Source organism: Schistocerca nitens, chromosome 5 (genome assembly GCF_023898315.1).
Source record: "Schistocerca nitens isolate TAMUIC-IGC-003100 chromosome 5, iqSchNite1.1, whole genome shotgun sequence".
NCBI classification, from domain to species: Eukaryota; Metazoa; Arthropoda; class Insecta; order Orthoptera; family Acrididae; genus Schistocerca; species Schistocerca nitens.
Window position 1 is genome coordinate 70278398 of NC_064618.1, and position 26060 is coordinate 70304457.

Consider the following 26060-nt stretch of genomic DNA (forward strand, 5'->3'; position numbering starts at 1 on the left):
CCTACAGACCCGATATGCCACTATATGTCCACCTGAACGTCGTCACAGTTACTCCCACTACGAGTTTCTCGAGTTAGCAAATGTACTTCGCCGGATAACGAGGCATTTGGCTACCTTAAGAGAGTCATAGTTACTGCGGCCAGCTTCTCCCCCTTCTTTGAATCTTTCCTCTCTTTAATTCGTTCTGTGTTCATTCCAGCAGAAGCAATAAGCCACAACATGTCCAGCTTAACGTTGTCTGAGTTATTACAACGATGAGTTCCTAGAGTTTTCAAATAAATTTCACGGCGTGACGAGGCATTAGGGTACGTTAAGAGGGTCAAAGTTACTGCTGTCGGCTGCTTCCCCTTCTTTGAAATTTTCCTTTCTTTAATTCGTACTGTGGCAGTCCTTCAGAAGGGATATGCCACTACATGTCCACCTTAACGTTGTCTCAATTATTCCAACGACAAGCTCCACGAGATTTCAAATAAATTTCGCGGAGCGACGAGGCATTTGATCACTTTAAGCGAGACATAGTTACTCCTGCAGCTGCTCCCACTTTTTTAAGCCCTTTCTCTATATCCTTCTTGCTATGGCCACTCGTGCAGAAGCGAAATGCTACAACATGTCCACGTTAACGTTGTCTGAGTTACTGCAACGACGATATCCTCGAGTTTTCAAATAAATTTCGCAGAGTGACGAGGCATTTGGCTACCTTAAGAGAGTCATAGTTACTCGTGTCTGCTGCTCCCACATCTTTAGGCCTTTATCATTCTTCCTATGGCTGGGCCTTTATCATTCTTGCTATGGCCAGTCCTACAGACCCGATATGCCACTATATGTCCACCTGAACGTCGTCACAGTTACTCCCACTACGAGTTTCTCGAGTTAGCAAATGTACTTCGCCGGATAACGAGGCATTTGGCTACCTTAAGAGAGTCATAGTTACTGCGGCCAGCTTCTCCCCCTTCTTTGAATCTTTCCTCTCTTTAATTCGTTCTGTGTTCATTCCAGCAGAAGCAATATGCCACAACATGTCCAGCTTAACGTTGTCTGAGTTATTACAACGATGAGTTCCTAGAGTTTTCAAATAAATTTCACGGCGTGACGAGGCATTAGGGTACCTTAAGAGGGTCAAAGTTACTGCTGTCGGCTGCTTCCCCTTCTTTGAAATTTTCCTTTCTTTAATTCGTACTGTGGCAGTCCTTCAGAAGGGATATGCCACTACATGTCCACCTTAACGTTGTCTCAATTATTCCAACGACAAGCTCCACGAGATTTCAAATAAATTTCGCGGAGCGACGAGGCATTTGATCACTTTAAGCGAGACATAGTTACTCCTGCAGCTGCTCCCACTTTTTTAAGCCCTTTCTCTATATCCTTCTTGCTATGGCCACTCGTGCAGAAGCGAAATGCTACAACATGTCCACGTTAACGTTGTCTGAGTTACTGCAACGACGATATCCTCGAGTTTTCAAATAAATTTCGCAGAGTGACGAGGCATTTGGCTACCTGAAGAGAGTCATAGTTACTCGTGTCTGCTGCTCCCACATCTTTAGGCCTTTATCATTCTTCCTATGGCTGGGCCTTTATCATTCTTGCTATGGCCAGTCCTACAGACCCGATATGCCACTATATGTCCACCTGAACGTCGTCACAGTTACTCCCACTACGAGTTTCTCGAGTTAGCAAATGTACTTCGCCGGATAACGAGGCATTTGACTACCTTAAGAGAGTCATAGTTACTGCGGCCAGCTTCTCCCCCTTCTTTGAATCTTTCCTCTCTTTAATTCGTTCTGTGTTCATTCCAGCAGAAGCAATATGCCACAACATGTCCAGCTTAACGTTGTCTGAGTTATTACAACGATGAGTTCCTAGAGTTTTCAAATAAATTTCACGGCGTGACGAGGCATTAGGGTACCTTAAGAGGGTCAAAGTTACTGCTGTCGGCTGCTTCCCCTTCTTTGAAATTTTCCTTTCTTTAATTCGTACTGTGGCAGTCCTTCAGAAGGGATATGCCACTACATGTCCACCTTAACGTTGTCTCAATTATTCCAACGACAAGCTCCACGAGATTTCAAATAAATTTCGCGGAGCGACGAGGCATTTGATCACTTTAAGCGAGACATAGTTACTCCTGCAGCTGCTCCCACTTTTTTAAGCCCTTTCTCTATATCCTTCTTGCTATGGCCACTCGTGCAGAAGCGAAATGCTACAACATGTCCACGTTAACGTTGTCTGAGTTACTGCAACGACGATATCCTCGAGTTTTCAAATAAATTTCGCAGAGTGACGAGGCATTTGGCTACCTTAAGAGAGTCATAGTTACTCGTGTCGGCTGCTCCCACATCTTTAGGCCTTTATCATTCTTCCTATGGCTGGGCCTTTATCATTCTTGCTATGGCCAGTCGTACAGACCCGATATGCCACTATATGTCCACCTGAACGTCGTCACAGTTACTCCCACTACGAGTTTCTCGAGTTAGCAAATGTACTTCGCCGGATAACGAGGCATTTGGCTACCTTAAGAGAGTCATAGTTACTGCGGCCAGCTTCTCCCCCTTCTTTGAATCTTTCCTCTCTTTAATTCGTTGTGTGTTCATTCCAGCAGAAGCAATATGCCACAACATGTCCAGCTTAACGTTGTCTGAGTTATTACAACGATGAGTTCCTAGAGTTTTCAAATAAATTTCACGGCGTGACGAGGCATTAGGGTACCTTAAGAGGGTCAAAGTTACTGCTGTCGGCTGCTTCCCCTTCTTTGAAATTTTCCTTTCTTTAATTCGTACTGTGGCAGTCCTTCAGAAGGGATATGCCACTACATGTCCACCTTAACGTTGTCTCAATTATTCCAACGACAAGCTCCACGAGATTTCAAATAAATTTCGCGGAGCGACGAGGCATTTGATCACTTTAAGCGAGACATAGTTACTCCTGCAGCTGCTCCCACTTTTTTAAGCCCTTTCTCTATATCCTTCTTGCTATGGCCACTCGTGCAGAAGCGAAATGCTACAACATGTCCACGTTAACGTTGTCTGAGTTACTGCAACGACGATATCCTCGAGTTTTCAAATAAATTTCGCAGAGTGACAAGGCATTTGGCTACCTTAAGAGAGTCATAGTTACTCGTGTCTGCTGCTCCCACATCTTTAGGCCTTTATCATTCTTCCTATGGCTGGGCCTTTATCATTCTTGCTATGGCCAGTCGTACAGACCCGATATGCCACTATATGTCCACCTGAACGTCGTCACAGTTACTCCCACTACGAGTTTCTCGAGTTAGCAAATGTACTTCGCCGGATAACGAGGCATTTGGCTACCTTAAGAGAGTCATAGTTACTGCGGCCAGCTTCTCCCCCTTCTTTGAATCTTTCCTCTCTTTAATTCGTTCTGTGTTCATTCCAGCAGAAGCAATATGCCACAACATGTCCAGCTTAACGTTGTCTGAGTTATTACAACGATGAGTTCCTAGAGTTTTCAAATAAATTTCACGGCGTGACGAGGCATTAGGGTACCTTAAGAGGGTCAAAGTTACTGCTGTCGGCTGCTTCCCCTTCTTTGAAATTTTCCTTTCTTTAATTCGTACTGTGGCAGTCCTTCAGAAGGGATATGCCACTACATGTCCACCTTAACGTTGTCTCAATTATTCCAACGACAAGCTCCACGAGATTTCAAATAAATTTCGCGGAGCGACGAGGCATTTGATCACTTTAAGCGAGACATAGTTACTCCTGCAGCTGCTCCCACTTTTTTAAGCCCTTTCTCTATATCCTTCTTGCTATGGCCACTCGTGCAGAAGCGAAATGCTACAACATGTCCACGTTAACGTTGTCTGAGTTACTGCAACGACGATATCCTCGAGTTTTCAAATAAATTTCGCAGAGTGACAAGGCATTTGGCTACCTTAAGAGAGTCATAGTTACTCGTGTCTGCTGCTCCCACATCTTTAGGCCTTTATCATTCTTCCTATGGCTGGGCCTTTATCATTCTTGCTATGGCCAGTCCTACAGACCCGATATGCCACTATATGTCCACCTGAACGTCGTCACAGTTACTCCCACTACGAGTTTCTCGAGTTAGCAAATGTACTTCGCCGGATAACGAGGCATTTGGCTACCTTAAGAGAGTCATAGTTACTGCGGCCAGCTTCTCCCCCTTCTTTGAATCTTTCCTCTCTTTAATTCGTTCTGTGTTCATTCCAGTAGAAGCAATATGCCACAACATGTCCAGCTTAACGTTGTCTGAGTTATTACAACGATGAGTTCCTAGAGTTTTCAAATAAATTTCACGGCGTGACGAGGCATTAGGGTACCTTAAGAGGGTCAAAGTTACCGCTGTCGGCTGCTTCCCCTTCTTTGAAATTTTCCTTTCTTTAATTCGTACTGTGGCAGTCCTTCAGAAGGGATATGCCACTACATGTCCACCTTAACGTTGTCTCAATTATTCCAACGACAAGCTCCACGAGATTTCAAATAAATTTCGCGGAGCGACGAGGCATTTGATCACTTTAAGCGAGACATAGTTACTCCTGCAGCTGCTCCCACTTTTTTAAGCCCTTTCTCTATATCCTTCTTGCTATGGCCACTCGTGCAGAAGCGAAATGCTACAACATGTCCACGTTAACGTTGTCTGAGTTACTGCAACGACGATATCCTCGAGTTTTCAAATAAATTTCGCAGAGTGACAAGGCATTTGGCTACCTTAAGAGAGTCATAGTTACTCGTGTCTGCTGCTCCCACATCTTTAGGCCTTTATCATTCTTCCTATGGCTGGGCCTTTATCATTCTTGCTATGGCCAGTCCTACAGACCCGATATGCCACTATATGTCCACCTGAACGTCGTCACAGTTACTCCCACTACGAGTTTCTCGAGTTAGCAAATGTACTTCGCCGGATAACGAGGCATTTGGCTACCTTAAGAGAGTCATAGTTACTGCGGCCAGCTTCTCCCCCTTCTTTGAATCTTTCCTCTCTTTAATTCGTTCTGTGTTCATTCCAGCAGAAGCAATATGCCACAACATGTCCAGCTTAACGTTGTCTGAGTTATTACAACGATGAGTTCCTAGAGTTTTCAAATAAATTTCACGGCGTGACGAGGCATTAGGGTACCTTAAGAGGGTCAAAGTTACTGCTGTCGGCTGCTTCCCCTTCTTTGAAATTTTCCTTTCTTTAATTCGTACTGTGGCAGTCCTTCAGAAGGGATATGCCACTACATGTCCACCTTAACGTTGTCTCAATTATTCCAACGACAAGCTCCACGAGATTTCAAATAAATTTCGCGGAGCGACGAGGCATTTGATCACTTTAAGCGAGACATAGTTACTCCTGCAGCTGCTCCCACTTTTTTAAGCCCTTTCTCTATATCCTTCTTGCTATGGCCACTCGTGCAGAAGCGAAATGCTACAACATGTCCACGTTAACGTTGTCTGAGTTACTGCAACGACGATATCCTCGAGTTTTCAAATAAATTTCGCAGAGTGACGAGGCATTTGGCTACCTTAAGAGAGTCATAGTTACTCGTGTCTGCTGCTCCCACATCTTTAGGCCTTTATCATTCTTCCTGTGGCTGGGCCTTTATCATTCTTGCTATGGCCAGTCCTACAGACCCGATATGCCACTATATGTCCACCTGAACGTCGTCACAGTTACTCCCACTACGAGTTTCTCGAGTTAGCAAATGTACTTCGCCGGATAACGAGGCATTTGGCTACCTTAAGAGAGTCATAGTTACTGCGGCCAGCTTCTCCCCCTTCTTTGAATCTTTCCTCTCTTTAATTCGTTCTGTGTTCATTCCAGCAGAAGCAATATGCCACAACATGTCCAGCTTAACGTTGTCTGAGTTATTACAACGATGAGTTCCTAGAGTTTTCAAATAAATTTCACGGCGTGACGAGGCATTAGGGTACCTTAAGAGGGTCAAAGTTACCGCTGTCGGCTGCTTCCCCTTCTTTGAAATTTTCCTTTCTTTAATTCGTACTGTGGCAGTCCTTCAGAAGGGATATGCCACTACATGTCCACCTTAACGTTGTCTCAATTATTCCAACGACAAGCTCCACGAGATTTCAAATAAATTTCGCGGAGCGACGAGGCATTTGATCACTTTAAGCGAGACATAGTTACTCCTGCAGCTGCTCCCACTTTTTTAAGCCCTTTCTCTATATCCTTCTTGCTATGGCCACTCGTGCAGAAGCGAAATGCTACAACATGTCCACGTTAACGTTGTCTGAGTTACTGCAACGACGATATCCTCGAGTTTTCAAATAAATTTCGCAGAGTGACGAGGCATTTGGCTACCTTAAGAGAGTCATAGTTACTCGTGTCTGCTGCTCCCACATCTTTAGGCCTTTATCATTCTTCCTATGGCTGGGCCTTTATCATTCTTGCTATGGCCAGTCCTACAGACCCGATATGCCACTATATGTCCACCTGAACGTCGTCACAGTTACTCCCACTACGAGTTTCTCGAGTTAGCAAATGTACTTCGCCGGATAACGAGGCATTTGGCTACCTTAAGAGAGTCATAGTTACTGCGGCCAGCTTCTCCCCCTTCTTTGAATCTTTCCTCTCTTTAATTCGTTCTGTGTTCATTCCAGCAGAAGCAATATGCCACAACATGTCCAGCTTAACGTTGTCTGAGTTATTACAACGATGAGTTCCTAGAGTTTTCAAATAAATTTCACGGCGTGACGAGGCATTAGGGTACCTTAAGAGGGTCAAAGTTACCGCTGTCGGCTGCTTCCCCTTCTTTGAAATTTTCCTTTCTTTAATTCGTACTGTGGCAGTCCTTCAGAAGGGATATGCCACTACATGTCCACCTTAACGTTGTCTCAATTATTCCAACGACAAGCTCCACGAGATTTCAAATAAATTTCGCGGAGCGACGAGGCATTTGATCACTTTAAGCGAGACATAGTTACTCCTGCAGCTGCTCCCACTTTTTTAAGCCCTTTCTCTATATCCTTCTTGCTATGGCCACTCGTGCAGAAGCGAAATGCTACAACATGTCCACGTTAACGTTGTCTGAGTTACTGCAACGACGATATCCTCGAGTTTTCAAATAAATTTCGCAGAGTGACAAGGCATTTGGCTACCTTAAGAGAGTCATAGTTACTCGTGTCTGCTGCTCCCACATCTTTAGGCCTTTATCATTCTTCCTATGGCTGGGCCTTTATCATTCTTGCTATGGCCAGTCCTACAGACCCGATATGCCACTATATGTCCACCTGAACGTCGTCACAGTTACTCCCACTACGAGTTTCTCGAGTTAGCAAATGTACTTCGCCGGATAACGAGGCATTTGGCTACCTTAAGAGAGTCATAGTTACTGCGGCCAGCTTCTCCCCCTTCTTTGAATCTTTCCTCTCTTTAATTCGTTCTGTGTTCATTCCAGCAGAAGCAATAAGCCACAACATGTCCAGCTTAACGTTGTCTGAGTTATTACAACGATGAGTTCCTAGAGTTTTCAAATAAATTTCACGGCGTGACGAGGCATTAGGGTACGTTAAGAGGGTCAAAGTTACTGCTGTCGGCTGCTTCCCCTTCTTTGAAATTTTCCTTTCTTTAATTCGTACTGTGGCAGTCCTTCAGAAGGGATATGCCACTACATGTCCACCTTAACGTTGTCTCAATTATTCCAACGACAAGCTCCACGAGATTTCAAATAAATTTCGCGGAGCGACGAGGCATTTGATCACTTTAAGCGAGACATAGTTACTCCTGCAGCTGCTCCCACTTTTTTAAGCCCTTTCTCTATATCCTTCTTGCTATGGCCACTCGTGCAGAAGCGAAATGCTACAACATGTCCACGTTAACGTTGTCTGAGTTACTGCAACGACGATATCCTCGAGTTTTCAAATAAATTTCGCAGAGTGACGAGGCATTTGGCTACCTTAAGAGAGTCATAGTTACTCGTGTCTGCTGCTCCCACATCTTTAGGCCTTTATCATTCTTCCTATGGCTGGGCCTTTATCATTCTTGCTATGGCCAGTCCTACAGACCCGATATGCCACTATATGTCCACCTGAACGTCGTCACAGTTACTCCCACTACGAGTTTCTCGAGTTAGCAAATGTACTTCGCCGGATAACGAGGCATTTGGCTACCTTAAGAGAGTCATAGTTACTGCGGCCAGCTTCTCCCCCTTCTTTGAATCTTTCCTCTCTTTAATTCGTTCTGTGTTCATTCCAGCAGAAGCAATATGCCACAACATGTCCAGCTTAACGTTGTCTGAGTTATTACAACGATGAGTTCCTAGAGTTTTCAAATAAATTTCACGGCGTGACGAGGCATTAGGGTACCTTAAGAGGGTCAAAGTTACTGCTGTCGGCTGCTTCCCCTTCTTTGAAATTTTCCTTTCTTTAATTCGTACTGTGGCAGTCCTTCAGAAGGGATATGCCACTACATGTCCACCTTAACGTTGTCTCAATTATTCCAACGACAAGCTCCACGAGATTTCAAATAAATTTCGCGGAGCGACGAGGCATTTGATCACTTTAAGCGAGACATAGTTACTCCTGCAGCTGCTCCCACTTTTTTAAGCCCTTTCTCTATATCCTTCTTGCTATGGCCACTCGTGCAGAAGCGAAATGCTACAACATGTCCACGTTAACGTTGTCTGAGTTACTGCAACGACGATATCCTCGAGTTTTCAAATAAATTTCGCAGAGTGACGAGGCATTTGGCTACCTGAAGAGAGTCATAGTTACTCGTGTCTGCTGCTCCCACATCTTTAGGCCTTTATCATTCTTCCTATGGCTGGGCCTTTATCATTCTTGCTATGGCCAGTCCTACAGACCCGATATGCCACTATATGTCCACCTGAACGTCGTCACAGTTACTCCCACTACGAGTTTCTCGAGTTAGCAAATGTACTTCGCCGGATAACGAGGCATTTGACTACCTTAAGAGAGTCATAGTTACTGCGGCCAGCTTCTCCCCCTTCTTTGAATCTTTCCTCTCTTTAATTCGTTCTGTGTTCATTCCAGCAGAAGCAATATGCCACAACATGTCCAGCTTAACGTTGTCTGAGTTATTACAACGATGAGTTCCTAGAGTTTTCAAATAAATTTCACGGCGTGACGAGGCATTAGGGTACCTTAAGAGGGTCAAAGTTACTGCTGTCGGCTGCTTCCCCTTCTTTGAAATTTTCCTTTCTTTAATTCGTACTGTGGCAGTCCTTCAGAAGGGATATGCCACTACATGTCCACCTTAACGTTGTCTCAATTATTCCAACGACAAGCTCCACGAGATTTCAAATAAATTTCGCGGAGCGACGAGGCATTTGATCACTTTAAGCGAGACATAGTTACTCCTGCAGCTGCTCCCACTTTTTTAAGCCCTTTCTCTATATCCTTCTTGCTATGGCCACTCGTGCAGAAGCGAAATGCTACAACATGTCCACGTTAACGTTGTCTGAGTTACTGCAACGACGATATCCTCGAGTTTTCAAATAAATTTCGCAGAGTGACGAGGCATTTGGCTATTTCAGCCGTCTTTATTCACGTGTGAGTGAACATACAAACAGAGATAAATACCCACAATGTGGGTTTACAAATGACAAAATACAATACATACATTAGACGGACAGGAAGAAACGTGAACAAAGAAGGGTTTGTGCCTGTTGACAGACGCCAGGCAGCAGCGTAGAAAACATAGAATTGGGCCATCATTCAACACCAGTCCGGGGCATCGTGCGTCTTATGGCAGTCATGGTGTCAAACCGCCGTGCCGCCATCACAGTCCCGATGAGTACCTGCGTTGACATCGCCGCGAAATGATGGTTCCTAAACCCAAGCTGTCGCAGGTCCTGTGCAGAAGTGGGTGACCACACCCCCCTCCATGAGATGGTGGCTGAAGAGGTGGTGATATTCTCTGCTGCTGGGATCTTACTCCTAATCGCCTGGTGGACGGCTTCCCTATTGTAAACCGCGACTTTCTGCTGGTGACACTCTTCGATGTCAAGGTTGACACCAACCACCTGGGCATCGATGACATGGGCTGCATCGCCCCGAACTGCCACGATGTCCGGCTTCCTAAGTCCCTCGGATGTCCTGAGGTGGGGCTCCAGATGGACGTCGAAGCCCCTGCGACGAAGTCCCTGCGCGATGTACGACGCTAGGGCGTTGTGTCGCTTCACACGAGCGTCGTGACTTCGGAAGCAGTGCTGGACAACGTGATTTGCAGTTTCCTTAGCGATGCAGCCAGCCCGGCAGTTAGTGTCACCAGCACGACCTCGCTGCAGCCGTGCCCGGGTTGGAAGGGCATTAATCCTGGTGCGGATGCAGGAGATGAAGTCGCGGCCTGTGATCGCTGGTCGAGGATTGTCGACCCAGCTATGCTGCCCTGGTGTTCGGGCAGACTTCTTAAGGGCGGCGCCGTCCACCGACAGATGCAGCCGTTCAGCCCACATCCGGCCCATTTGGTTCGTCGTCCGTATGATCGTATTGTTAACCCGTAATTGCTGCTCAAGCCTCCCAATCTCACGCCCCAGAACGTCGTCTGCTTCCCCGTCAGATAGGACACCCAATGCCCGCATCTTTGCGAGCCGGTTCCGCCGCAGAAGAGGCCCGAGCCAGCGCGCTGATGGCACTCCCAGCCCCCCAGATGACACAGGGGCATGGAAGTAGCCAACAGGGACGTCCGCTGGCAGGCACAGCCAAGATCTAATGGCTGCGCGGATGGTGGTGTCCATTGCTGACAGGGCTCCTAGGCGGGTCCTCGAAAGGGCCAAGCCATGGTGTATTCCTGGCAAGACGACGGTTCTGAGGGCATGCAAACGCTGTTGTGGTTTCAATGGTGCCCTGGACAGGACGGACAGCTGTCGCTCGACCTCCCGCCTCGGATGAAAGAGGCTGCGTCCGCTCGTGGAGAACTCCAGGCCAAGATACCGGAAAGTGCTCTCGATCGCGAGGGCTGGGAGAGTTGTATATCCAGCCCTGAAGGTCGCGGTGTCATCGACCTTTATCTTCTTCTCACGGCCAGACGCCGTGAGGGCGAGAGTGAAGCACTTTCCGGGGTTGACTTGGAGACCAAGGTCCCCAAGGGCAGATGTTGCTGCATCAATAAGGTCCTGGAGCCCTCCTGGAGTCTCGGCGAACAGCAGGAGGTCGTCAGCGAAAGCAGCAGCGTTGAGACGTCGTCCCATCACATTGGCACCAATGTAATCTGGGAGGCGAGCAAGCATGAGGTCAAGGGAAAGGTTGAAAAGGATAGGAGAGAGTGGGTCACCCTGCCTGACACCCCTTGAAGGCCGCACTGGACCCAGCGACATCCCAGAACCAGAGATCATCGTCACCCCATCCTCATAGCATCCCAGGATGTATCCAATGAACTCGTCAGGCAGACCATGTGCCCTTAGGGCGGGCCCCAGGGCACCATGGTCTAGAGAGTCGAATGCCTTGGACACATCCAGGGACGCAACATAGAGGGAGCGACAGTTCACCCTGGCCTGAGTCATAGTTACTCGTGTCGGCTGCTCCCACATCTTTAGGCCTTTATCATTCTTCCTATGGCTGGGCCTTTATCATTCTTGCTATGGCCAGTCCTACAGACCCGATATGCCACTATATGTCCACCTGAACGTCGTCACAGTTACTCCCACTACGAGTTTCTCGAGTTAGCAAATGTACTTCGCCGGATAACGAGGCATTTGGCTACCTTAAGAGAGTCATAGTTACTGCGGCCAGCTTCTCCCCCTTCTTTGAATCTTTCCTCTCTTTAATTCGTTCTGTGTTCATTCCAGCAGAAGCAATATGCCACAACATGTCCAGCTTAACGTTGTCTGAGTTATTACAACGATGAGTTCCTAGAGTTTTCAAATAAATTTCACGGCGTGACGAGGCATTAGGGTACCTTAAGAGGGTCAAAGTTACTGCTGTCGGCTGCTTCCCCTTCTTTGAAATTTTCCTTTCTTTAATTCGTACTGTGGCAGTCCTTCAGAAGGGATATGCCACTACATGTCCACCTTAACGTTGTCTCAATTATTCCAACGACAAGCTCCACGAGATTTCAAATAAATTTCGCGGAGCGACGAGGCATTTGATCACTTTAAGCGAGACATAGTTACTCCTGCAGCTGCTCCCACTTTTTTAAGCCCTTTCTCTATATCCTTCTTGCTATGGCCACTCGTGCAGAAGCGAAATGCTACAACATGTCCACGTTAACGTTGGCTGAGTTACTGCAACGACGATATCCTCGAGTTTTCAAATAAATTTCGCAGAGTGACGAGGCATTTGGCTACCTTAAGAGAGTCATAGTTACTCGTGTCTGCTGCTCCCACATCTTTAGGCCTTTATCATTCTTCCTATGGCTGGGCCTTTATCATTCTTGCTATGGCCAGTCCTACAGACCCGATATGCCACTATATGTCCACCTGAACGTCGTCACAGTTACTCCCACTACGAGTTTCTCGAGTTAGCAAATGTACTTCGCCGGATAACGAGGCATTTGGCTACCTTAAGAGAGTCATAGTTACTGCGGCCAGCTTCTCCCCCTTCTTTGAATCTTTCCTCTCTTTAATTCGTTCTGTGTTCATTCCAGCAGAAGCAATATGCCACAACATGTCCAGCTTAACGTTGTCTGAGTTATTACAACGATGAGTTCCTAGAGTTTTCAAATAAATTTCACGGCGTGACGAGGCATTAGGGTACCTTAAGAGGGTCAAAGTTACTGCTGTCGGCTGCTTCCCCTTCTTTGAAATTTTCCTTTCTTTAATTCGTACTGTGGCAGTCCTTCAGAAGGGATATGCCACTACATGTCCACCTTAACGTTGTCTCAATTATTCCAACGACAAGCTCCACGAGATTTCAAATAAATTTCGCGGAGCGACGAGGCATTTGATCACTTTAAGCGAGACATAGTTACTCCTGCAGCTGCTCCCACTTTTTTAAGCCCTTTCTCTATATCCTTCTTGCTATGGCCACTCGTGCAGAAGCGAAATGCTACAACATGTCCACGTTAACGTTGTCTGAGTTACTGCAACGACGATATCCTCGAGTTTTCAAATAAATTTCGCAGAGTGACGAGGCATTTGGCTACCTTAAGAGAGTCATAGTTACTCGTGTCGGCTGCTCCCACATCTTTAGGCCTTTATCATTCTTCCTATGGCTGGGCCTTTATCATTCTTGCTATGGCCAGTCCTACAGACCCGATATGCCACTATATGTCCACCTGAACGTCGTCACAGTTACTCCCACTACGAGTTTCTCGAGTTAGCAAATGTACTTCGCCGGATAACGAGGCATTTGGCTACCTTAAGAGAGTCATAGTTACTGCGGCCAGCTTCTCCCCCTTCTTTGAATCTTTCCTCTCTTTAATTCGTTCTGTGTTCATTCCAGCAGAAGCAATATGCCACAACATGTCCAGCTTAACGTTGTCTGAGTTATTACAACGATGAGTTCCTAGAGTTTTCAAATAAATTTCACGGCGTGACGAGGCATTAGGGTACCTTAAGAGGGTCAAAGTTACTGCTGTCGGCTGCTTCCCCTTCTTTGAAATTTTCCTTTCTTTAATTCGTACTGTGGCAGTCCTTCAGAAGGGATATGCCACTACATGTCCACCTTAACGTTGTCTCAATTATTCCAACGACAAGCTCCACGAGATTTCAAATAAATTTCGCGGAGCGACGAGGCATTTGATCACTTTAAGCGAGACATAGTTACTCCTGCAGCTGCTCCCACTTTTTTAAGCCCTTTCTCTATATCCTTCTTGCTATGGCCACTCGTGCAGAAGCGAAATGCTACAACATGTCCACGTTAACGTTGTCTGAGTTACTGCAACGACGATATCCTCGAGTTTTCAAATAAATTTCGCAGAGTGACAAGGCATTTGGCTACCTTAAGAGAGTCATAGTTACTCGTGTCTGCTGCTCCCACATCTTTAGGCCATTATCATTCTTCCTATGGCTGGGCCTTTATCATTCTTGCTATGGCCAGTCGTACAGACCCGATATGCCACTATATGTCCACCTGAACGTCGTCACAGTTACTCCCACTACGAGTTTCTCGAGTTAGCAAATGTACTTCGCCGGATAACGAGGCATTTGGCTACCTTAAGAGAGTCATAGTTACTGCGGCCAGCTTCTCCCCCTTCTTTGAATCTTTCCTCTCTTTAATTCGTTCTGTGTTCATTCCAGCAGAGGCAATATGCCACAACATGTCCAGCTTAACGTTGTCTGAGTTATTACAACGATGAGTTCCTAGAGTTTTCAAATAAATTTCACGGCGTGACGAGGCATTAGGGTACCTTAAGAGGGTCAAAGTTACTGCTGTCGGCTGCTTCCCCTTCTTTGAAATTTTCCTTTCTTTAATTCGTACTGTGGCAGTCCTTCAGAAGGGATATGCCACTACATGTCCACCTTAACGTTGTCTCAATTATTCCAACGACAAGCTCCACGAGATTTCAAATAAATTTCGCGGAGCGACGAGGCATTTGATCACTTTAAGCGAGACATAGTTACTCCTGCAGCTGCTCCCACTTTTTTAAGCCCTTTCTCTATATCCTTCTTGCTATGGCCACTCGTGCAGAAGCGAAATGCTACAACATGTCCACGTTAACGTTGTCTGAGTTACTGCAACGACGATATCCTCGAGTTTTCAAATAAATTTCGCAGAGTGACGAGGCATTTGGCTACCTTAAGAGACTCATAGTTACTCGTGTCGGCTGCTCCCACATCTTTATGCCTTTATCATTCTTACTATGGCTAGCCCTTTATCATTCTTGCTATGGCCAGTCCTACAGACCCGATATGCCACTATATGTCCACCTGAACGTCGTCACAGTTACTCCCACTACGAGTTTCTCGAGTTAGCAAATGTACTTCGCCGGATAACGAGGCATTTGGCTACCTTAAGAGAGTCATAGTTACTGCGGCCAGCTTCTCCCCCTTCTTTGAATCTTTCCTCTCTTTAATTCGTTCTGTGTTCATTCCAGCAGAAGCAATATGCCACAACATGTCCAGCTTAACGTTGTCTGAGTTATTACAACGATGAGTTCCTAGAGTTTTCAAATAAATTTCACGGCGTGACGAGGCATTAGGGTACCTTAAGAGGGTCAAAGTTACTGCTGTCGGCTGCTTCCCCTTCTTTGAAATTTTCCTTTCTTTAATTCGTACTGTGGCAGTCCTTCAGAAGGGATATGCCACTACATGTCCACCTTAACGTTGTCTCAATTATTCCAACGACAAGCTCCACGAGATTTCAAATAAATTTCGAGGAGCGACGAGGCATTTGATCACTTTAAGCGAGACATAGTTACTCCTGCAGCTGCTCCCACTTTTTTAAGCCCTTTCTCTATATCCTTCTTGCTATGGCCACTCGTGCAGAAGCGAAATGCTACAACATGTCCACGTTAACGTTGTCTGAGTTACTGCAACGACGATATCCTCGAGTTTTCAAATAAATTTCGCAGAGTGACAAGGCATTTGGCTACCTTAAGAGAGTCATAGTTACTCGTGTCTGCTGCTCCCACATCTTTAGGCCTTTATCATTCTTCCTATGGCTGGGCCTTTATCATTCTTGCTATGGCCAGTCGTACAGACCCGATATGCCACTATATGTCCACCTGAACGTCGTCACAGTTACTCCCACTACGAGTTTCTCGAGTTAGCAAATGTACTTCGCCGGATAACGAGGCATTTGGCTACCTTAAGAGAGTCATAGTTACTGCGGCCAGCTTCTCCCCCTTCTTTGAATCTTTCCTCTCTTTAATTCGTTCTGTGTTCATTCCAGTAGAAGCAATATGCCACAACATGTCCAGCTTAACGTTGTCTGAGTTATTACAACGATGAGTTCCTAGAGTTTTCAAATAAATTTCACGGCGTGACGAGGCATTAGGGTACCTTAAGAGGGTCAAAGTTACCGCTGTCGGCTGCTTCCCCTTCTTTGAAATTTTCCTTTCTTTAATTCGTACTGTGGCAGTCCTTCAGAAGGGATATGCCACTACATGTCCACCTTAACGTTGTCTCAATTATTCCAACGACAAGCTCCACGAGTTTTCAAATAAATTTCGCGGAGCGACGAGGCATTTGATCACTTTAAGCGAGACATAGTTACTCCTGCAGCTGCTCCCACTTTTTTAAGCCCTTTCTCTATATCCTTCTTGCTATGGCCACTCGTGCAGAAGCGAAATGCTACAACATGTCCACGTTAACGTTGTCTGAGTTACTGCAACGACGATATCCTCGAGTTTTCAAATAAATTTCGCAGAGTGACGAGGCATTTGGCTACCTTAAGAGAGTCATAGTTACTCGTGTCTGCTGCTCCCACATCTTTAGGCCTTTATCATTCTTCCTATGGCTGGGCCTTTATCATTCTTGCTATGGCCAGTCCTACAGACCCGATATGCCACTATATGTCCACCTGAACGTCGTCACAGTTACTCCCACTACGAGTTTCTCGAGTTAGCAAATGTACTTCGCTGGATAACGAGGCATTTGGCTACCTTAAGAGAGTCATAGTTACTGCGGCCAGCTTCTCCCCCTTCTTTGAATCTTTCCTCTCTTTAATTCGTTCTGTGTTCATTCCAGCAGAAGCAATATGCCACAACATGTCCAGCTTAACGTTGTCTGAGTTATTACAACGATGAGTTCCTAGAGTTTTCAAATAAATTTCACGGCGTGACGAGGCATTAGGGTACCTTAAGAGGGTCAAAGTTACTGTTGTCGGCTGCTTCCCCTTCTTTGAAATTTTCCTTTCTTTAATTCGTACTGTGGCAGTCCTTCAGAAGGGATATGCCACTACATGTCCACCTTAACGTTGCCTCAATTATTCCAACGACAAGCTCCACGAGATTTCAAATAAATTTCGCGGAGCGACGAGGCATTTGATCACTTTAAGCGAGACATAGTTACTCCTGCAGCTGCTCCCACTTTTTTAAGCCCTTTCTCTATATCCTTCTTGCTATGGCCACTCGTGCAGAAGCGAAATGCTACAACATGTCCACGTTAACGTTGTCTGAGTTACTGCAACGACGATATCCTCGAGTTTCCAAATAAATTTCGCAGAGTGACGAGGCATTTGGCTACCGTAAGAGAGTCATAGTTACTCGTGTCTGCTGCTCCCACATCTTTAGGCCTTTATCATTCTTCCTATGGCTGGGCCTTTATCATTCTTGCTATGGCCAGTCCTACAGACCCGATATGCCACTATATGTCCACCTGAACGTCGTCACAGTTACTCCCACTACGAGTTTCTCGAGTTAGCAAATGTACTTCGCCGGATAACGAGGCATTTGGCTACCTTAAGAGAGTCATAGTTACTGCGGCCAGCTTCTCCCCCTTCTTTGAATCTTTCCTCTCTTTAATTCGTTCTGTGTTCATTCCAGCAGAAGCAATATGCCACAACATGTCCAGCTTAACGTTGTCTGAGTTATTACAACGATGAGTTCCTAGAGTTTTCAAATAAATTTCACGGCGTGACGAGGCATTAGGGTACCTTAAGAGGGTCAAAGTTACTGCTGTCGGCTGCTTCCCCTTCTTTGAAATTTTCCTTTCTTTAATTCGTACTGTGGCAGTCCTTCAGAAGGGATATGCCACTACATGTCCACCTTAACGTTGTCTCAATTATTCCAACGACAAGCTCCACGAGATTTCAAATAAATTTCGCGGAGCGACGAGGCATTTGATCACTTTAAGCGAGACATAGTTACTCCTGCAGCTGCTCCCACTTTTTTAAGCCCTTTCTCTATATCCTTCTTGCTATGGCCACTCGTGCAGAAGCGAAATGCTACAACATGTCCACGTTAACGTTGTCTGAGTTACTGCAACGACGATATCCTCGAGTTTTCAAATAAATTTCGCAGAGTGACGAGGCATTTGGCTACCTTAAGAGAGTCATAGTTACTCGTGTCTGCTGCTCCCACATCTTTAGGCCTTTATCATTCTTCCTATGGCTGGGCCTTTATCATTCTTGCTATGGCCAGTCGTACAGACCCGATATGCCACTATATGTCCACCTGAACGTCGTCACAGTTACTCCCACTACGAGTTTCTCGAGTTAGCAAATGTACTTCGCCGGATAACGAGGCATTTGGCTACCTTAAGAGAGTCATAGTTACTGCGGCCAGCTTCTCCCCCTTCTTTGAATCTTTCCTCTCTTTAATTCGTTCTGTGTTCATTCCAGCAGAAGCAATATGCCACAACATGTCCAGCTTAACGTTGTCTGAGTTATTACAACGATGAGTTCCTAGAGTTTTCAAATAAATTTCACGGCGTGACGAGGCATTAGGGTACCTTAAGAGGGTCAAAGTTACTGCTGTCGGCTGCTTCCCCTTCTTTGAAATTTTCCTTTCTTTAATTCGTACTGTGGCAGTCCTTCAGAAGGGATATGCCACTACATGTCCACCTTAACGTTGTCTCAATTATTCCAACGACAAGCTCCACGAGATTTCAAATAAATTTCGCGGAGCGACGAGGCATTTGATCACTTTAAGCGAGACATAGTTACTCCTGCAGCTGCTCCCACTTTTTTAAGCCCTTTCTCTATATCCTTCTTGCTATGGCCACTCGTGCAGAAGCGAAATGCTACAACATGTCCACGTTAACGTTGTCTGAGTTACTGCAACGACGATATCCTCGAGTTTTCAAATAAATTTCGCAGAGTGACAAGGCATTTGGCTACCTTAAGAGAGTCATAGGTACTCGTGTCTGCTGCTCCCACATCTTTAGGCCTTTATCATTCTTCCTATGGCTGGGCCTTTATCATTCTTGCTATGGCCAGTCCTACAGACCCGATATGCCACTATATGTCCACCTGAACGTCGTCACAGTTACTCCCACTACGAGTTTCTCGAGTTAGCAAATGTACTTCGCCGGATAACGAGGCATTTGGCTACCTTAAGAGAGTCATAGTTACTGCGGCCAGCTTCTCCCCCTTCTTTGAATCTTTCCTCTCTTTAATTCGTTCTGTGTTCATTCCAGTAGAAGCAATATGCCACAACATGTCCAGCTTAACGTTGTCTGAGTTATTACAACGATGAGTTCCTAGAGTTTTCAAATAAATTTCACGGCGTGACGAGGCATTAGGGTACCTTAAGAGGGTCAAAGTTACTGCTGTCGGCTGCTTCCCCTTCTTTGAAATTTTCCTTTCTTTAATTCGTACTGTGGCAGTCCTTCAGAAGGGATATGCCACTACATGTCCACCTTAACGTTGTCTCAATTATTCCAACGACACGCTCCACGAGATTTCAAATAAATTTCGCGGAGCGACGAGGCATTTGATCACTTTAAGCGAGACATAGTTACTCCTGCAGCTGCTCCCACTTTTTTAAGCCCTTTCTCTATATCCTTCTTGCTATGGCCACTCGTGCAGAAGCGAAATGCTACAACATGTCCACGTTAACGTTGTCTGAGTTACTGCAACGACGATATCCTCGAGTTTTCAAATAAATTTCGCAGAGTGACGAGGCATTTGGCTACCTTAAGAGAGTCATAGTTACTCGTGTCTGCTGCTCCCACATCTTTAGGCCTTTATCATTCTTCCTATGGCTGGGCCTTTATCATTCTTGCTATGGCCAGTCCTACAGACCCGATATGTTACTATATGTCCACCTGAACGTCGTCACAGTTACTCCCACTACGAGTTTCTCGAGTTAGCAAATGCACTTCGCCGGATAACGAGGCATTTGGCTACCTTAAGAGAGTCATAGTTACTGCGGCCAGCTTCTCCCCCTTCTTTGAACCTTTCCTCTCTTTAATTCGTTCTGTGTTCATTCCAGCAGAGCCAATATGCCACAACATGTCCAGCTTAACGTTGTCTGAGTTATTACAACGATGAGTTCCTAGAGTTTTCAAATAAATTTCACGGCGTGACGAGGCATTAGGGTACCTTAAGAGGGTCAAAGTTACTGCTGTCGGCTGCTTCCCCTTCTTTGAAATTTTCCTTTCTTTAATTCGTACTGTGGCAGTCCTTCAGAAGGGATATGCCACTACATGTCCACCTTAACGTTGTCTCAATTATTCCAACGACAAGCTCCACGAGATTTCAAATAAATTTCGCGGAGCGACGAGGCATTTGATCACTTTAAGCGAGACATAGTTACTCCTGCAGCTGCTCCCACTTTTTTAAGCCCTTTCTCTATATCCTTCTTGCTATGGCCACTCGTGCAGAAGCGAAATGCTACAACATGTCCACGTTAACGTTGTCTGAGTTACTGCAACGACGATATCCTCGAGTTTCCAAATAAATTTCGCAGAGTGACGAGGCATTTGGCTACCGTAAGAGAGTCATAGTTACTCGTGTCTGCTGCTCCCACATCTTTAGGCCTTTATCATTCTTCCTATGGCTGGGCCTTTATCATTCTTGCTATGGCCAGTCCTACAGACCCGATATGCCACTATATGTCCACCTGAACGTCGTCACAGTTACTCCCACTACGAGTTTCTCGAGTTAGCAAATGTACTTCGCCGGATAACGAGGCATTTGGCTACCTTAAGAGAGTCATAGTTACTGCGGCCAGCTTCTCCCCCTTCTTTGAATCTTTCCTCTCTTTAATTCGTTCTGTGTTCATTCCAGCAGAAGCAATATGCCACAACATGTCCAGCTTAACGTTGTCTGAGTTATTACAACGATGAGTTCCTAGAGTTTTCAAATAAATTTCACGGCGTGACGAGGCATTAGGGTACCTTAAGAGGGTCAAAGTTACTGCTGTCGGCTGCTTCCCCTTCTTTGAAATTTTCCTTTCTTTAATTCGTACTGTGGCAGTCCTTCAGAAGGGAAATGCCACTACATGTCCACCTTAACGTTGTCTCAATTATTCCAACGACAAGCTCCACGAGATTTCAAATAAATTTCGCGGAGCGACGAGGCATTTGATCACTTTAAGCGAGACATAGTTACTCCTGCAGCTGCTCCCACTTTTTTAAGCCCTTTCTCTATATCCTTCTTGCTATGGCCACTCGTGCAGAAGCGAAATGCTACAACATGTCCACGTTAACGTTGTCTGAGTTACTGCAACGACGATATCCTCGAGTTTCCAAATAAATTTCGCAGAGTGACGAGGCATTTGGCTACCGTAAGAGAGTCATAGTTACTCGTGTCTGCTGCTCCCACATCTTTAGGCCTTTATCATTCTTCCTATGGCTGGGCCTTTATCATTCTTGCTATGGCCAGTCGTACAGACCCGATATGCCACTATATGTCCACCTGAACGTCGTCACAGTTACTCCCACTACGAGTTTCTCGAGTTAGCAAATGTACTTCGCCGGATAACGAGGCATTTGGCTACCTTAAGAGAGTCATAGTTACTGCGGCCAGCTTCTCCCCCTTCTTTGAATCTTTCCTCTCTTTAATTCGTTCTGTGTTCATTCCAGCAGAAGCAATATGCCACAACATGTCCAGCTTAACGTTGTCTGAGTTATTACAACGATGAGTTCCTAGAGTTTTCAAATAAATTTCACGGCGTGACGAGGCATTAGGGTACCTTAAGAGGGTCAAAGTTACTGCTGTCGGCTGCTTCCCCTTCTTTGAAATTTTCCTTTCTTTAATTCGTACTGTGGCAGTCCTTCAGAAGGGATATGCCACTACATGTCCACCTTAACGTTGTCTCAATTATTCCAACGACAAGCTCCACGAGATTTCAAATAAATTTCGCGGAGCGACGAGGCATTTGATCACTTTAAGCGAGACATAGTTACTCCTGCAGCTGCTCCCACTTTTTTAAGCCCTTTCTCTATATCCTTCTTGCTATGGCCACTCGTGCAGAAGCGAAATGCTACAACATGTCCACGTTAACGTTGTCTGAGTTACTGCAACGACGATATCCTCGAGTTTTCAAATAAATTTCGCAGAGTGACAAGGCATTTGGCTACCTTAAGAGAGTCATAGGTACTCGTGTCTGCTGCTCCCACATCTTTAGGCCTTTATCATTCTTCCTATGGCTGGGCCTTTATCATTCTTGCTATGGCCAGTCCTACAGACCCGATATGCCACTATATGTCCACCTGAACGTCGTCACAGTTACTCCCACTACGAGTTTCTCGAGTTAGCAAATGTACTTCGCCGGATAACGAGGCATTTGGCTACCTTAAGAGAGTCATAGTTACTGCGGCCAGCTTCTCCCCCTTCTTTGAATCTTTCCTCTCTTTAATTCGTTCTGTGTTCATTCCAGTAGAAGCAATATGCCACAACATGTCCAGCTTAACGTTGTCTGAGTTATTACAACGATGAGTTCCTAGAGTTTTCAAATAAATTTCACGGCGTGACGAGGCATTAGGGTACCTTAAGAGGGTCAAAGTTACTGCTGTCGGCTGCTTCCCCTTCTTTGAAATTTTCCTTTCTTTAATTCGTACTGTGGCAGTCCTTCAGAAGGGATATGCCACTACATGTCCACCTTAACGTTGTCTCAATTATTCCAACGACACGCTCCACGAGATTTCAAATAAATTTCGCGGAGCGACGAGGCATTTGATCACTTTAAGCGAGACATAGTTACTCCTGCAGCTGCTCCCACTTTTTTAAGCCCTTTCTCTATATCCTTCTTGCTATGGCCACTCGTGCAGAAGCGAAATGCTACAACATGTCCACGTTAACGTTGTCTGAGTTACTGCAACGACGATATCCTCGAGTTTTCAAATAAATTTCACAGAGTGACGAGGCATTTGGCTACCTTAAGAGAGTCATAGTTACTCGTGTCTGCTGCTCCCACATCTTTAGGCCTTTATCATTCTTCCTATGGCTGGGCCTTTATCATTCTTGCTATGGCCAGTCCTACAGACCCGATATGCCACTATATGTCCACCTGAACGTCGTCACAGTTACTCCCACTACGAGTTTCTCGAGTTAGCAAATGTACTTCGCCGGATAACGAGGCATTTGGCTACCTTAAGAGAGTCATAGTTACTGCGGCCAGCTTCTCCCCCTTCTTTGAATCTTTCCTCTCTTTAATTCGTTCTGTGTTCATTCCAGCAGAAGCAATATGCCACAACATGTCCAGCTTAACGTTGTCTGAGTTATTACAACGATGAGTTCCTAGAGTTTTCAAATAAATTTCACGGCGTGACGAGGCATTAGGGTACCTTAAGAGGGTCAAAGTTACTGCTGTCGGCTGCTTCCCCTTCTTTGAAATTTTCCTTTCTTTAATTCGTACTGTGGCAGTCCTTCAGAAGGGATATGCCACTACATGTCCACCTTAACGTTGTCTCAATTATTCCAACGACAAGCTCCACGAGATTTCAAATAAATTTCGCGGAGCGACGAGGCATTTGATCACTTTAAGCGAGACATAGTTACTCCTGCAGCTGCTCCCACTTTTTTAAGCCCTTTCTCTATATCCTTCTTGCTATGGCCACTCGTGCAGAAGCGAAATGCTACAACATGTCCACGTTAACGTTGTCTGAGTTACTGCAACGACGATATCCTCGAGTTTCCAAATAAATTTCGCAGAGTGACGAGGCATTTGGCTACCGTAAGAGAGTCATAGTTACTCGTGTCTGCTGCTCCCACATCTTTAGGCCTTTATCATTCTTCCTATGGCTGGGCCTTTATCATTCTTGCTATGGCCAGTCCTACAGACCCGATATGCCACTATATGTCCACCTGAACGTCGTCACAGTTACTCCCACTACGAGTTTCTCGAGTTAGCAAATGTACTTCGCCGGATAACGAGGCATTTGGCTACCTTAAGAGAGTCATAGTTACTGCGGCCAGCTTCTCCCCCTTCTTTGAATCTTTCCTCTCTTTAATTCGTTCTGTGTTCATTCCAGCAGAAGCAATATGCCACAACATGTCCAGCTTAACGTTGTCTGAGTTATTACAACGATGAGTTCCTAGAGTTTTCAAATAAATTTCACGGCGTGACGAGGCATTAGGGTACCTTAAGAGGGTCAAAGTTACTGCTGTCGGCTGCTTCCCCTTCTTTGAAATTTTCCTTTCTTTAATTCGTACTGTGGCAGTCCTTCAGAAGGGATATGCCACTACATGTCCACCTTAACGTTGTCTCAATTATTCCAACGACAAGCTCCACGAGATTTCAAATAAATTTCGCGGAGCGACGAGGCATTTGATCACTTTAAGCGAGACATAGTTACTCCTGCAGCTGCTCCCACTTTTTTAAGCCCTTTCTCTATATCCTTCTTGCTATGGCCACTCGTGCAGAAGCGAAATGCTACAACATGTCCACGTTAACGTTGTCTGAGTTACTGCAACGACGATATCCTCGAGTTTTCAAATAAATTTCGCAGAGTGACGAGGCATTTGGCTACCTTAAGAGAGTCATAGTTACTTGTGTCTGCTGCTCCCACATCTTTAGGCCTTTATCATTCTTCCTATGGCTGGGCCTTTATCATTCTTGCTATGGCCAGTCGTACAGACCCGATATGCCACTATATGTCCACCTGAACGTCGTCACAGTTACTCCCACTACGAGTTTCTCGAGTTAGCAAATGTACTTCGCCGGATAACGAGGCATTTGGCTACCTTAAGAGAGTCATAGTTACTGCGGCCAGCTTCTCCCCCTTCTTTGAATCTTTCCTCTCTTTAATTCGTTCTGTGTTCATTCCAGCAGAAGCAATATGCCACAACATGTCCAGCTTAACGTTGTCTGAGTTATTACAACGATGAGTTCCTAGAGTTTTCAAATAAATTTCACGGCGTGACGAGGCATTAGGGTACCTTAAGAGGGTCAAAGTTACTGCTGTCGGCTGCTTCCCCTTCTTTGAAATTTTCCTTTCTTTAATTCGTACTGTGGCAGTCCTTCAGAAGGGATATGCCACTACATGTCCACCTTAACGTTGTCTCAATTATTCCAACGACAAGCTCCACGAGATTTCAAATAAATTTCGCGGAGCGACGAGGCATTTGATCACTTTAAGCGAGACATAGTTACTCCTGCAGCTGCTCCCACTTTTTTAAGCCCTTTCTCTATATCCTTCTTGCTATGGCCACTCGTGCAGAAGCGAAATGCTACAACATGTCCACGTTAACGTTGTCTGAGTTACTGCAACGACGATATCCTCGAGTTTTCAAATAAATTTCGCAGAGTGACAAGGCATTTGGCTACCTTAAGAGAGTCATAGGTACTCGTGTCTGCTGCTCCCACATCTTTAGGCCTTTATCATTCTTCCTATGGCTGGGCCTTTATCATTCTTGCTATGGCCAGTCCTACAGACCCGATATGCCACTATATGTCCACCTGAACGTCGTCACAGTTACTCCCACTACGAGTTTCTCGAGTTAGCAAATGTACTTCGCCGGATAACGAGGCATTTGGCTACCTTAAGAGAGTCATAGTTACTGCGGCCAGCTTCTCCCCCTTCTTTGAATCTTTCCTCTCTTTAATTCGTTCTGTGTTCATTCCAGTAGAAGCAATATGCCACAACATGTCCAGCTTAACGTTGTCTGAGTTATTACAACGATGAGTTCCTAGAGTTTTCAAATAAATTTCACGGCGTGACGAGGCATTAGGGTACCTTAAGAGGGTCAAAGTTACTGCTGTCGGCTGCTTCCCCTTCTTTGAAATTTTCCTTTCTTTAATTCGTACTGTGGCAGTCCTTCAGAAGGGATATGCCACTACATGTCCACCTTAACGTTGTCTCAATTATTCCAACGACACGCTCCACGAGATTTCAAATAAATTTCGCGGAGCGACGAGGCATTTGATCACTTTAAGCGAGACATAGTTACTCCTGCAGCTGCTCCCACTTTTTTAAGCCCTTTCTCTATATCCTTCTTGCTATGGCCACTCGTGCAGAAGCGAAATGCTACAACATGTCCACGTTAACGTTGTCTGAGTTACTGCAACGACGATATCCTCGAGTTTTCAAATAAATTTCGCAGAGTGACGAGGCATTTGGCTACCTTAAGAGAGTCATAGTTACTCGTGTCTGCTGCTCCCACATCTTTAGGCCTTTATCATTCTTCCTATGGCTGGGCCTTTATCATTCTTGCTATGGCCAGTCCTACAGACCCGATATGTTACTATATGTCCACCTGAACGTCGTCACAGTTACTCCCACTACGAGTTTCTCGAGTTAGCAAATGCACTTCGCCGGATAACGAGGCATTTGGCTACCTTAAGAGAGTCATAGTTACTGCGGCCAGATTCTCCCCCTTCTTTGAACCTTTCCTCTCTTTAATTCGTTCTGTGTT